This window comes from Thunnus maccoyii, chromosome 12, assembly GCF_910596095.1.
Source record: "Thunnus maccoyii chromosome 12, fThuMac1.1, whole genome shotgun sequence".
Taxonomy (NCBI): Eukaryota; Metazoa; Chordata; class Actinopteri; order Scombriformes; family Scombridae; genus Thunnus; species Thunnus maccoyii.
This window is the reverse complement of record NC_056544.1, coordinates 15,272,828-15,284,867: the sequence shown is the minus strand read 5'-3', so window position 1 is coordinate 15,284,867 and position 12,040 is coordinate 15,272,828. Positions and strand designations below refer to the sequence as shown.

The following is a 12,040-nucleotide window of genomic DNA, read 5'->3' as shown; positions in this document are numbered from 1 at the left end:
TGGAGTCATTTGTTACCAGTGGAACTTCTACCTGCGACCTCCATAATTATCTTTTCACTCAGGAAACCAGGTCAAAGCATGAAGATGAGGAGATAGGATGAGATGTGGCTTATTTCTTGCTAACATCATCATAAAATAGTGCAACACACGTCCATTTTTCCAAGGGTCAGTCCTTTTGAGTCAGCTCTGCTGAGGGAGGTTCCCAGCACCATTATGTCATTGTGGACAAGAAGACGGAGGGAGAGAAAGCGCTAAAAAAAGAAGCTATTTTAATTAAAGCTGGCAGATTTACTCGCCTAGCTGGGTTTAAAGCATAGGCTGCCCAGGCCGATGAGGGCCAAAGTGGCGGTCGTAAAAATGAGTCATGCCAGGCAGGGGTGGAAAAGAGCCCCCTGTGGAACGGGCAGGGGAATTAAGGTGGGCAGTCAGAGGCTGTACTGTAATGAGGACAAATAGCTGAGAAGTTTGTCGTCTGACAGAAGCTCTGGAGCTGGCTAGGGAAATATGCATAGTACAATACTTTCAGCTCCTCTGACATTTTGGGTGCACTGTCTAATCTTAGTGAGAGAGAGATGGGGTCGGGGTGGTGGTGGTGGGTTTGAGAAAGATGAAAAAATAAAATAAAAGCGACTGAAATACTGATGTAAGGCGAGCTATCTGTCTTGTTTACTTTATTTCTCAGTGAGAATGAGAGAGTATTGGTATTTGAGTGCTAAAACAGGTGAAGTTAGTAAAAAATCTATAAATCAAAAATGTCCCAACTTTCAGTTTATGCAGTTTCATCTCTTACCAACTTTGAAGGTCTCTAGGTGGCTGATTTGCAGCATAATCAGCAGCTTATCATTTAACACATCCCACTATATCAGAAAATAAGCTGTAACACCTTGCTGCACCTGGTGCACTCCTTACCCTCATACAATCAGTGTTGGGCTTATTACCGGCAAAAAGGTAATAGGATCCTCATTACTTGCCATTTGATTCAAAAGTTGTATCATTCGCAATCAGTTCAATCTCAGCTGTGCCAGCGCACTTCTGTGTGAATGATCGGGGTAGCGACAGTAATGAATCCACCCATCTGAGAAAGTAGACTTTTCTAACATTTCTCATCTAAACTCTTACAGCATGAGCCCATGTCCTCCCTGAGAGGATGATGACTAATTATGATAAAATGGATTGAATAGAGCTTTTAGATAATTAAATTGGGAATTGGATATTTAGATGATTTCAAATTTATCTAAAAAAAAGTTTAAATTAAGTTTTTGTTCATAGTTACAGCAGTGTATTCTTCCATTTTTTATGAGTTCTTACATCATTTGTAAAAAGCTTTCTTTACATGCATTACCAACCGTGCTCAGGTTATAAATAACAAAATCAGCTGTTTAATTTTCTCATTATTACATTGCAATACATTTTAAAGAAATTATAAAGACCCAGAAGATTCAGTAAGTGACTGAGCAGAGGTTAGTCTCCTGTATATATTACTGCTGCTGTGTGAATGTGATCATATAAGCTTCCTGTATATATATATATATATGATGTGTGACTTGAACCATGTGTGTTTGTGTGAGTGAGCAGGGACGTGCTTTGCAGTGATTTTGGCAGCTACCAAACACATACTGTACATGTGTAAAGGATGGTGCATGTAGCAGCTGCTGACTACTTTCAGTGCCAGGTTTTGTTGGTGGTGAGGAGCCAGAGAAGGGCTGCCTTACAATTACATGTGAAGACATGTCACTATGTTTTTCCGTTTTCATGGATTTGAATGGTGTGAAAATCAACCAACCACCTTGTCTTCTTTTTATCTTTTGTTTTTGTCTTTGTATCACCTCCTACACTCTTGTGATTCTCTCATCTCCCTCCCTTGTTCAGTCAGTCTCTCCCCAAAGCTGTCGGATGTCCCCGGGAATGAATGATGTGATGAATTAAAAGATGTGAAAATAATAATCCCCCCACTATACATGCACGCAGGCACACACACACGCACACACACACACACACACACACACACACACACACTACCTCCCTGTCTCACTGTTTCACCAAAGGCACTGTCTGCTGCGACAGCAGATGTGGCTGGATGTATGTCAGCACTGTCAGATATTCCCTCTCTGTCGCTCTGTAATGGAGTTTATAATTTATAATCACCATCTGTAAATTCCCCTATTTATGTCTTTGTCTCCCTGAGTCATTTTACCGACTCCTCTTTATCTTCTGTAACTAAACATAACAAAGGGACGGGGACGTTCACTAACAGATTTGCTGGGCACAGTGCCATCTTAAATGCCACGGAACAATAGATGACACTCATTATATTCTGATAAATGTACAAAAAGACTGTTCACCTTCATCAAAAACAACAAAACAGATATATGCACATATATACAAATACAAAAACAGATGCACACTGACACTGTTTAAGTTCCAATTTCAACTGTACAGAGCAACTTATGCCCTTAAAAAGAAACTAGATCTTTACAATTAATCTTCCTTGTTCATTTTCTTCAGATTGATTCTGTGGTTTCAACCCACTCATCCCAGATCGAGTTAGCCTTGATAGTTTTCCATATTCTCATTTTCAGCTGAGTAAACTGTTTAGCTTTGTCATTTCTAAAAATGTGAACTGTCACTCAACGGGACATCTTAGTGCAGCAAGAATTTTAAGAAACTGTATGTTTTTCCTGAATTATCAGAGCTCCAATGCCCATGAAATGAAATGTCTCTTCAACTTTTTCCTCTCCTTAGCACATTTTCTTGGTCACCTACCCATCTCCTGGTGAGATAACACTATTGCAGAAATCAGATGTGCACAATATGGAACTCAGTCTGTGCTGCCTTAATATTCTTTGTTTTCTTATTTGGAGCCTGTTATCTATAATTTTATGTGCATGTCTTCATTTCTTAAAAACCTCTGAATGTTGGTGCAGAATTGAACTAAAAAAAAATCCCATCATGCTGACCTAGATGTGAATTCTTTGTTTATTCTTACAGTACTTAAATGTACAGTCACACTCTCTCGAAGCACTTCAGAATGCCTCTCTGTCAGTCTCTTTCTGCCCTCTAAATATCCAGTTCAGTTGCAGCTTGTTTTTGCTGTGTGTTTGTTTTTGCAGTTGATAAGAGATACATAAATGTATAATTCAGTCTCAGACCTGACCTTGCAGTGACATCAAGGCAAAGATATAAATAAATGAATAAGTAGATCATCGCACTTTACACTTGTTATATGCTGAATATAACCTGAAGGCCATATATACAAGAGCTTTTGCGCCTGTTTTTCAGGCACAGATGTGACAACACATCTACTGTATCTATTAAATGAATGCACAAGGCTGGAGTTGCAGTTTGTGTGTCATTTGTGCAAATGTTTGCAAGGTGCGGATCTCCTCATTGCATGCACACTGAAAGGAGGACCGCACAAATAACAGGAGATGTTAAAAGAGGTTGATTATGTATTCTGTTGAATTCACTAAGGTCATGCAAGTTTGCGAGTAAAAAGCCACAAGGAAGGTTGTAATAGGGAAAAGTAATGTGCATTAAATATAGGCTTGTATATAACACAGTTGTTTGAAAGAAAAATGAATAAATTGAGATACTATTAACAAGCATAATATCTGATTACTGTAACACAAATGAACAGTGAACTGGGAGTTTTGGTTTGTGAAACTTGAATTTGAAAGATCGATTAACTGAAAATCACTACAAGCTGCAACTACATTTTTTTCTTTAGTGGAGACATTTCAGTGTGTGTTTGGATGCATTTACCTCGGTATTAACATCCAAATCAACACCATCTCCACCTCTACCTGCTTCGCTCTGAGCTGCTGCTGCTGCTCTGTCTTGCTCCATTTGTGTCATTATGTCACTTCATCTCCTGTCTCCTAAAATATTAATAATTAGAAATATGCTAAAGATTATATCAGAATTTATGAGTAATATTTTGACTAATAGTTAAAGGCTTACCTCAGGTGTAGCTGAACTGTGGCTAAAATAAATGGTTTGTAACCAAGATTTATGTTTTTTTTTTGTTTTTTTTTCCCTCTGAGCTTGGTGATCTCATAGAAATTCCAGTCCTGACAGTACCTCTAGAGGGCTTTCCCTGGCGCAGTCCAGGAGTTTACTGCGTAATGAGCTGCTCTCTTCGTAAATTAGATGCTTAATTCACACAGATTGTGGCTGCAAACTCAATAAAAACTGCTGCCATCTTCTTTGTAAATCTGTCCCAGAGTGAATCTCGAGTATGGAGCTTTACAGTTTGACTCCAGGTTCAGTTGAAACCACTCATGGGGATTGATTGCAGCTACAGCATGCATATGTGTGTACCACTGCGTGTGTGTGTGTGCGCGCTTATGTACATACCTACACACTGTATGTGAAACAGGTGCTTCAAACCTAAGCTTAATAAACACTTGAACTTGACCGAATATTGTATGTCTAAATGCTGGAACAGTATGGCAGCCTAATTAGGCTGATGAGAAGAGCTCACAAAACCAGTGCCTTATGCAACAGGAAGTCATGTCCTGTAATACTAGCTCTCTCTCTCTCTCTCTCTCTCTCTCTCTCTCACACACACACACAAACTGTGCCTGCATCCGCTGCCTTTATCAAGAGTCTGTATCAAGTGCTGGCTCATGTCTCTAGTCTAAAATGAGAGTCTTTCACAGTGTCCTCCAAAACCATTAAACATGCTAATTAACTCAGGTACAATGTCTGTTTGTGTAGAGTATGCGCTTGCAGTGTTGACTTATACAACAGTGTTGCTTAAGAGTGATTAGAGTGAAAGAATGTTTTGTTTGTGGCAGTTAGATACATTTATAATGGATTAATAGTGTCTGTTCTTGAACTTTGCTGTAAGCATTGATTTGATGTGTATGTGTGAGAATGTGCATGTTAAGAATTTAACCAAAGTACACTTAAGACAGCAAGTAAGCTCATTAGAATCGAGCAGGGGTCAGCAGCACAATTTAACAATGACCTATGTTTAAATTAAATACAAAACATGCTAAATTACCACACTCATTACATACTCTAATAGTTTGAGTTGAGTCACATGGACAGACTACTGGTAAGTAAGATTAAAAGTAGACTGAAAAAGATTGAAACAGTTCCTTGTTCCTGCTGCCATCAGTATATTGATTATCATTGATTTATTGTCATACATTTTTATTTATTTTTATATTATAGTGACTACTTCTGTAGTCTTCTGGTATTATGTATACCTATCTGCTGCTACCTGCTCATGTGCACTATTGTATATTGTATATGTTTTATGTTTTTTAATGGTGTGTTTTGCTATGTGTATTGTATGTACTTTGACCGTACTTTTGGAGAAGCCAAAGAAAAATTTATCTATCTATCTATCTATCTATCTATCTTAAAACATCTACCACCTCTCCCCTGTCTGTCAACAGCTGCCTGCAACCCCGAAGACCAACACCAAAAGGATCAGCCCCAGTTGGTGCTCTCAAGGTGAGTTGCAACTTCAGATGCTTGCTACAGCATTGTGCCTATGTGTGTGTTTGTGTTTGTGTGTGTGTGTGTGTAGGTGTGTGTGTGTGTGAGTCAGTGGAGGCTGGTCCATAGAGGCAGAGGAGGTTGATCCTCCTCTATTTTTTGAGAGGCAAAAGGGAGATCAAAATATAAAAAAGAATATTTGGTTGAAATAAACAATTACCAAATCTCAGTATTATTTATAAAGTATTTTTTCTCTCTTCTTTGGAAAAAATCCGTTACTGAAGTTCTGTTTAAAATGCGTCAACAGCGACACCTGCAGGGCGAGAGGAGAAAGGGCAGTGTGTGAAGTGGTGGTGGTTGGTTGGTTGGGTGGGGGGGGTGGGGATTGGTGGAGGTGGATTGGGGGACAGAGGAGGACGGGTGCCTGCTGTCCTCCGCAGGGCGGGATCTCTTACATTGGACTTAATGTATTTCTTTTTTTTTTCATGCTAATCTGTGATTGGCCGTGACATGTAAAATGACGCTGAGAAACAACCAGGAGAGTTAGCTTGTTTGTCATTGTTGCTAATGATATCAGACTGGTTAATATATACAACCATAAAGTTCTGTTAACTAACATAGAAGATGACCAACAGCCACAAATGGACATTATGACATGAATACATCATCTCCATAAAAGAAAGAAGAAGACGTCAGATAACGTGAGTCAGATACAGCTTCTCTCTCTGTCTCTTTGGTCGCTAATTTAATCTCTGATGGTTAAATGTCTCTCTGTGTGGCTGTTGTGTGACTTTATCTCCTTAACAAGAATGCAGCAGAGATCATATAATGTGTTTGTAGGTTACGTTAGTTTGCTTGTTGAAGTTACAGTTAGCTGTCTGGACTCACTCATTCATTCGTTTTTAATTGAGTGGTTGTTCAGTCACCTGTTGATGTTGTATGATTAGTATGCAGGAGGTCTGGCTGCTTGCTTCTGACAGTTTCTTTAGTTCGTTTTTAAGCTGAGCCGTATATTGAATAATAAGCTTAAAGTAACTAGAATAACAAGTGTTAACTAGTGGTGTAACTGATCGTAGTTGATCCGTGATCCATACGGATCGCCCTCAATCTTTCTAGTATTCAGCACTGATCTGAAATATATAGATTTTTGAGTGCATAATTTTCACTCCTCCCTGCAATGTAAAGTAACACTGGCACTGTGCCTGACATGACTACAAAACATGAAAAAACAATCTTTTTTATTTTTGCTTTACAATGCAGATATTAAGGATCTTTTGATCGGGGCTGCAGATCTTCTTTCAGTTGTTCTTTGATGTCTTCTGAAACCCGTTTATATTATCACAGCTTGGGTTTTTGGTGTGAAGCTCAGCTGGACATTTTTTTTAGATAAGCCAAGGCCCATTTGCTATCTCTCATTGTCCCCGGATACCCTCTTTACCTCCATTAGCATTGGAGCACATACTTTAGGAGCTGTTCCAGTCGCTGTGTGCTACATATCTCAATGATCTAGAGAAAACATTACTCTTCTTGCAGTGGGTTCCTTGTTCCAATGAGGCAATGTATTAACTTTCAACTTCCCTAGCAGTGTAAATATGTAATTTGTGTATCACCATCCCACTCAGCATTCTGCAGGGCACAAGGTTAAATAGTTTTTAGTCAAGATTTGATTCTTTCATGATTTCCACAATGTTCTACTGCACATTTTTGCCCGTCAGCTCTGCCTCTTTCTTTTCGTGAGACTCATTTTGGTGAGATACAGTAGTCTTGGTTAAAATAAATCCAAGGATAATATGTGACATTCCTCTATTCTGTCCTTCAAGCAGAAGCAAAATGTACAGACTTCTCCTTACCTGCAGAGATGGCCCGAGGCAGACAAGCCTTCTCAGAGTCAAGAATTAGCAAACCGAGTATAAAGTGACGACTCTGCACCGCTCGATTTGCCTTGCAGCATACTTTTCTCTTCTTTTGTTGGTTTGATTTAAGTGTGTCTGTGTGTGTCTCTGTACTGTCTACTGTACAGTAATACATGAGGTAGATAGGATAGGATACAGAGGTAGATACATTTGGATAGTAAGGTTTGTAGATTGTTGGTGGATAGATAGAATAGGGAGTTAAATAGGATACAAGTACAGAAGATAGATTGGAGGCAGGGATTTAGATTGATAAATAAGATCTATGGATAAATAGAGAAAATTAACCTTAAGATAAATAAAAACTACTAATTATTATAATGAGCTTTAATGAGATTAATTCAGACAGATTCTTCAGACAAGAACACCAAATCATTGTGAGGGTGAAAACAGGATGCAAGAACATAGAAGGAGAAATTAAGATAAGAGAGTCTGCAAGTGCATCCATCCATCCCTTTGCTACACTGGCTTATCCCAAGTCTTTAAAAGCCCTGCACACTCACACAGGTGTTTGCAATTACCCTGGCTGATTAGTCCGCTAGTCAAACTCTACTACTACGACTGATAATGTTTAAGCTGCCCTGCCCTTAAAGGGGCAAAAAACATGAGTCAAGGAGATGTAAAATAGGCCTTTTTCTCACAAGACATATTGACATGTCACAGTAGAAAAAGCACAGGTCTAAATAATAAAATCAATCATGGCTGAATTCCTTTTAGCTGCTTCAGTTTTAGGGTCCTGATATTGTGCATGCTGGCTTATTATCACACTATTGTGATGTACTGGGATTTTTTAATACAACTGAGCCATTGTTAATGTAATTAGTGACACCTGTGTCCTACTTTGACAAGTCAAAATATCTGTGCTGTGAAAAAGGCCCATAAACCGCAATTTGTACAGTACATGCCCACACGGTCCAGAGAAGGGAGCTAATCAGTCCCTCAACAGTCCCAGTGAAAACATCTGGTAGACAGAGCCTGAGTGTGTAGAGCCTGTTAGATTCATGTTTTAGAAGGTGCGTAAAAATAAAAATGTTGCTTTGGCTTGTTTGATCATGCTCTAAAGGTCAGCAAAGGATTTCAGGTCGCACCCAGAATCACAGTCCATTAAAAAGCCTGCCAGGAGCCATGTCAGACCAAGCCAAAACAGGCACTCAGTCAACGCAATCATGTCGCTAAGTACAATCTAACAGTCATAGTTATGAATGCAGCAGAGTACAGCTGGGACCAACGTTTTAAATTAAACAACCAGACAGTAAATAAAAACAGTTATGGTGACCTGGTCACTATGACATAAAAAGTAATTTCTCTCTTCGCGAGAGAGACAGAACATACAGCCTTTCTGCAATTCTTTTAAAATGTTTTAATCCTTTTCATTGTTTCAGCAGTAATGTATTACAGATACAGTTTTCTGTACATATTTGATCCTTACTTAGAAACATCCTTGCTGTATTAAACTCTGTTTTGACCCTACAGTGAGGCAGCTCTTAGACTAGCTCTCACAGTGGTAGACAGAGAAGAGGAAGGAGGCGGCGCTGCATGTTTGCCTTTCTAATTACTTCTCAAAGGAACACAGCCATTGATTGTTGCAAATGCCCATTGATTTTTAGCAGGGCTCTACACTATTTGACGTTTGTGCTAAATGCCACGGGACGAATAACGTCTGTGTGTCTGTGATGTCTGTGACATCAGTATGTCTTTTTGTGTTTAAGCATGAGTGCTTGTGTGCATACAAGTGTGTTTGTGAATTTTTATGTGAGCATGTGTTTAATGAGAATGAGTCTGGGTAGCTGAAGGATAGAAAAGCTGCTGCATTCCTTTTGGCCCGGGCAGCCTAATCGAGATACATCGATCTAGCCGGGGGAAACAGTGTGCTTACTTGCACATCGAGATAGCCAAAGGCTATTGGCAAACTGTTTGTTCTCATTGGCTGAAATCACAAGACTTCCCTCCCTGTGGTCTAAACAGATCACTATGTCAAAAGGTCAGAAAGAGTTCCACAATTAATCAGCTAGTTTCTTTCAATATTTTTAGGAACAAAATGTTAGGTGATGCCACAATTCAATACGGACCTTAATTATTTATTAATGACTTTTTCCCAACATTGCATTGGTTGACATGACATGTCAAGTGCAAAAGAATGTCAAGTAAGTATCAGCATTAAACAACTTGCTTGTTTAGCCCAAACCAGAAAGGCTAAAAAAGTAAAATTAGGCTATATCATAGATGTAATCACAAAGCACTCTCCTATCCTACTGTTTCAACAAATGTCTCTGCGTCATCACTTTTGTTTAGATTATCTTTTTGCATTTTTGCCTTCATTGGACATTTGATAGTATGAAGACGGATAGGAAATGTGGGGGGAGAGACTGAAGCCCTGTGGTTAACACTTGAAAATAAAACCTAATCACTAAAAGTACCAGATACTCTAGCGCTGCCTTAATTTGTTTCAGATTTGTAATTTTGTAAACTTTTTTTTACCAACTGCTTGAACAATTCTTCACAAAGGACTGTGCTCTGCCTAAACAAAAGCTCTAGGTACTCCACCTTTCTAAAGCATCTATCCAGCCACACCCCACCACTCGAACTTCAGTGTGCGTGAAAAAATTACAGCTGAACACTCTTTAAGTTTGAACATCCATGTTGACATTTTTCATAAGATTTATCGGGATCTGGATCTCATGAACAGACAGTATTGGATGTGTTTTGACTCTAAGGGATCAATCAGTGTATGTACTAAGACAGCTTGGCAATACACAGCACATCGGTTCCAGCCTCTTGGTGTTCCACATTAAATGTGTGATGTGACAGGTATTTCCACTGAGGTTCACAGCAGGCTCAGTACTTGGCAGCTAACTGGCCATTTGCTTTTGCTCTGTGATCCCATAGCACATGTTAGCCTACACTAACTGTGTGGTGGGTGTTAGAAACTCAAAGGTGTCAATCTTGGTCGCTTATACCTACCAGTTGTAGTAAGGCTGAATATGAATTTATCCCTGCAGATAAACTGTATTCTTTTTTTTTTATAGTGTTCAAAAATACACAAAAGAGATTTTTTTGTGACAAATATGATTATTTAAAAGGAAAATGCCTCAATCTCTGTCAGACATGTGAATGTATTAACTCCTTTCTTGAGTGCCGCAGCCTCTTACCTGCTTTACTATGTCTTCATTTGTTGTCTCAGCAAATGGCCTGCTTTAATGGGAATTTGCCTGTCATTGTTCCCAACTCTTGTTCCTGTGAGAGGTTTGAATAATGCAACGCTCTGTCCTTAACTTCCATTTGAATATATCTGGTCAGCAGAGGGAGAAAGTGACAAAGACAGAGAGGCTCAGTCAGAGAGAGAGACAGATGCGCAGAAAGGCAAAAGGACAAAAAGTGAAAGAGGGGCAAGAAAAGAGAAGTTGGTGAGAAAAAGGCAGACAAAGAGAAAGAGGGGCATAGCAAGAGAGAAAGAGAAAGATGGATAGAATGACTGATTGTAAGAGAGAGGCCACACGGTGCAGCATCTATATTAGGCTTCTGAAGGATATCTTAATGTGATTTGCTTGGGTAATGAGACAAGAAGCCATTTGTAATTTTCGATGTTAGTTCACCGCTCATCATGCTTTTTCTGTGCGGTGTACCTACGTCCTCATCCTGATTACTGAGAGGTTGGAGACGTTTATTTTTAGTCGTCTGGAGCGTACGTAGACAGGCCGTGATGAATGGGAGCGGTTTTCCATTGTGGCAGCAACAACAGTAGCAAGATTGACTGTAGCTTTGTCAGTAATGCTGTGACTACATCACTCTGAGAAAAACTGAGCTTTTTTTTAAACAAAGTTAAGTTTAGATTTGTTTTGTTTATGAACAAATAAGTTCAGTAAAATGATGCTGAGAAAAACATAAAACTGTAGACTGCATATTTAGTCAGAGAACATGGCGAAAGAGGGAGAACAGTATATGATGATGCTTCAAGACACAATTTTTCTAACTTTAAAATCACAATATTACTAATTAATAAGGATTATATTCTCAAATGTTTTGATTAATGACATGTTTTCATGACATGTTTTCTATGCAACAACACGTTAATATGCCAGAAGTGTGAAGAAGAAGCATAAACTAAACAATATAAATACACATCTTTAATGTGAGATGTTTTCATTCATTCTCCATGTAAAAATAATATTTTTGACAATTTGTTAATTGAGTTCTTTTTATATTCAGTGTAAGCGATTTTCTTGGTGGCTTGATGGACATAATTGACAAAATAGTAACTAAATAAAGCTTAAAAATGGCCTTATTTTGACAGGAACAATATGACTTGTCACACATTGTCTCTAGCTGTTAGTAATTATTTAGCCTGGCGGAGTGATACGCTGTAAGAAATAAAAGTGTGACTTGTTTTCTTTGGTGTCAGAATTCTATTATCTACTGAAGAAGCTGTCCTTGTGCTTTTACCTACAACCTGAAAATGAATTGTTATGCACTAAATACAGGATTTAACGGTTACCAAACAATACATTAGATAATCATGGTTTTACTTCAGGATATCTTCATTTTGTTGAAATTGATGGGTTGACTGCAGAGCGCTGTGGTTAGTAGGGTTGACGTTGTGGTCAGTGGAACAAAGACAGAGATGGAGGTCAGTACAGTATATTGACAATATTCATATGACCAGTAGATCAATAATTGGAAGT

At 38.8% G+C, this 12,040-nt stretch overlaps 1 protein-coding gene across 7 annotated transcripts in view; it reads left to right on the top strand.

The window, feature by feature from the left end:
- The window catches only part of tnr (tenascin R (restrictin, janusin)), a 187,589-nt gene that overhangs the window by 52,962 nt on the left and 122,587 nt on the right, over positions 1–12,040 (top strand). For all 7 annotated transcript variants that reach the window (XM_042429200.1, XM_042429202.1, XM_042429203.1 and 4 more), the window contains one exon: positions 5,409–5,466. The gene's annotated coding sequence lies outside the window, so the exon portion shown is untranslated. The remainder of the gene's footprint in view (positions 1–5,408; positions 5,467–12,040) is intronic.